Here is a 2,941-nt window from a genome sequence, read left to right on the forward strand (position 1 = left end):
TTGCCTTCCAACGGCTTCCATAAATCCTTCTGATATAGATAGTCTTCCATTTGCATCTTCCATAACTAGAAGTTTTGCCCATTAAACCTGTCAACCCTTAGCTTACCCTGATCTACCATCGCTCCCACTCAACCGTGAGACTCCCACTTAACCATGAGACTTTCCTGCAGAGGAAAACTAAAAGACAACCTCACTCTGATACCACTTGTTAGGATAAACCATGAACAGAAATAAAAACTACATGCAAATGTAACCAATAACAAAAAATAATAGATCACACAAAAATGAACACAAGGCACCAAGATTTAAAATGGTTCACCCAATCCCTGGGCTGCGTACACCAAACAGCAATTTTGATCTTATTACAATCCAATGATTACAACCTGATTACAATCTGTAATCCCTTACAGCTCAATACTGCCACAAGAACCAATTTTGCATCACAACATAATGAAAATACGTAACCCTAAACCCTTTTATACAAGTATTTTATTCATTTTAGGGTTAAAACATGTCGGCCATATGTTGGCCATAATATGTCAGCTACCATGTCGGCCCCAAACCCCACTATATATGAAGTATGTACAGTACATTCCTGATCAGTCGCCATAATTTAATAGAAATTAAGTCCTATAAGTGCTCTTTAATGCATATGTACCCGGTTCTACTTTTGGACCCTAAGAGGTCTTTAATGTTTCTAGCACCTTTCATTCAGTGCGTCTATGTGTTCCATTAATTTAAATTGACATTCCAAGCTATCCCATGAAGTCTTTTTTTGAGCATTTGTCAATTCTGCACTTTCACCTAAGTGTCAAACAATGACAGAAGCCTATGTTTGCAATTGAATATCTCACACCCAGTAATGTTTCATGACTCACCACTTTGAGAGTATATGTCCATATCAAAGCACTTAAGTTTTAAATTTTGAGTCATTTCAAGTCTGTTTGACTAGGTTTTGAATCCCTCAGAGTTGGTCATTTACTAATGTCATGCTGATGCAATTAGTTCTAAATTCTAGGAAGCCCTATTTGACTGGTTATAACTTTGACCCAGTTGAACAAAATGATAAAATTCCTTTTGCATTGCATTTTAGAGGTTAGAGACTTGCTATATTTCAATTTTGACCTTATGATGAATTTTTTTGATTAGTTTTCAAATGTGATTCCAAATGCAATTTCTAACTTTTTACTAGTGTCAAAAGGAGCAAATTTGTCGGAACCCCTATTCATGATGTTATAAATCTGAATCCATGATAGGTAAGATCAAATGGATTTTACCACTATGTTATACTCTAAAAATACTTTATGTGTGTCAATTTTCAAATCATGACGAATCTATTTGCATACTTTTCCAAGTCAATTCCATTTGCAAAAACTACTTTCCTGCCATTGTTTCTAGTTTGTAAAATCTGAGTAGCACACTTTGACCACCTACCATTTTTTCCCAGTTATTCATCATGAGCCCAAATTGTAGATTTATGTTTTCCTCATGACAGTGAACTAGTTCCCTAGTTTTTTTTCCCCCAAGTGTTGGTTTTCCTAGTTTTTGAAGCCAAATCTGAATGCAGTTTAGTGTTTTCTGACATGTTTACTTGCAGGTAATTCTGAGAAGTAACTTTGACAGTGAATATCTTTAGCCTGAGAATTTTTCATGAGACAAGATTTGGCAGGGTGCAAGAGTGTAGCATAGAGAATCAGTGTGTCTGATTTCAAAGCTTGGTCATTTGTTTGGATTAGTTTTTAAAGCCAACTAACAGGTCTTTTTAGCTGAAAAATCATAGTCTGCAGAAAATGATAAAATGAGTTTTTAATGGCAAAGTACTGCTCGATTGTGAATCTAGTTAATGTTGGATGATTTAGTGGGCCAACTTGACATTTCAGTTGTTCAAAAATGAAAATTTTGTTAGCTAGACCCACTTTGGAGCCTGACTATCTCCGCCAGGATTGATGGATTTTGAGGTGGTCTTTGGGTGGCAATTGGATGCACCCATTTTTTATTGCACTAGGTATAGGGTTAAAACATCATCAAAGAAATCTTTCTTCTTGGAAATCATTTTTTTATTCTTTGGTTCCTTTCTTAGCACCAAAAGATATAATTCTACCTCAGAATCTTCTTGTTTCCTTCCAAGTAATTGCCTGTTTGAAAAAATGGCTCTCCTAAATATTGGAGAAAGTAACTGAGATGATGTTTTCTATAGGTATAAGATGCCTAAAATGATCAAAAAAAATTGAGGGCCGAGGAAATGGCATCAAAAAAATTTTTTTAAACATGGTTGATGTGGCAAAAGCACTTGGTAGTCCCCCTTCTTATACTACTATGTATTTTGGATGTGAACTAGTTGCTCAATCAAAATTTAATAATAAGAAAAATTGGGATTTCTCATGTTAATAGCTCTCATGAAACTACAAAACTAGCTTCACTTTTGGAGATTTTTATTAAGTATGTGCAGTGCCATAAAATGCCACAATCTTGAGACAGAAATACTCATTTCAAAAACCTAGATGATTACTTTAAAGTGTTTTTCTTGTAGATATGTTTTAGATGTTGATATGAGAGACAAGATGACTACATTTATTTTGAAGAATCCCCCAAAGAAGAAGGTTGGCAAGGATAAGAAGGCTATAAGAAGATTAGAACAAGAGCATTTTAAAGTGGGAGGTGGCAGTATAAAGAGCAAAGCTCCACTCCATCACCCATGTGGAAGAGGCAAGGGGTCACATTTTTAGGAGGAACCCACACCCATATGAGAGAAAGGAAAATTATGCCAAGATTGGAAGGCGGGATCTAGAGAAAGACCACAAGCATGCAACATAGAATAGGGGAGGTCCACACATGCTGAAAAGAGAGCAACAACTCCACATCCAAGAACTACAAGATGAAGACAGTCAATGGCCCAAAAAAGAGAGGAAGTTTCACATTCAACGCAAGCTAGGAGGAAAAC

The 2,941-nt window shown here is 35.9% G+C and overlaps 1 pseudogene; it reads left to right on the plus strand.

Annotated features, from left to right (window-relative positions):
* The first annotated feature begins 2,147 nt into the window (after positions 1-2,147).
* Positions 2,148-2,726, plus strand: LOC149542677 (eukaryotic translation initiation factor 5-like; annotated as a pseudogene).
* The last annotated feature ends 215 nt before the right edge of the window (positions 2,727-2,941 follow it).

This window comes from Cupressus sempervirens, chromosome 8, assembly GCF_028749045.1.
Source record: "Cupressus sempervirens isolate cs-2001-9-10 chromosome 8, ASM2874904v1, whole genome shotgun sequence".
NCBI lineage: Eukaryota > Viridiplantae > Streptophyta > Pinopsida > Cupressales > Cupressaceae > Cupressus > Cupressus sempervirens.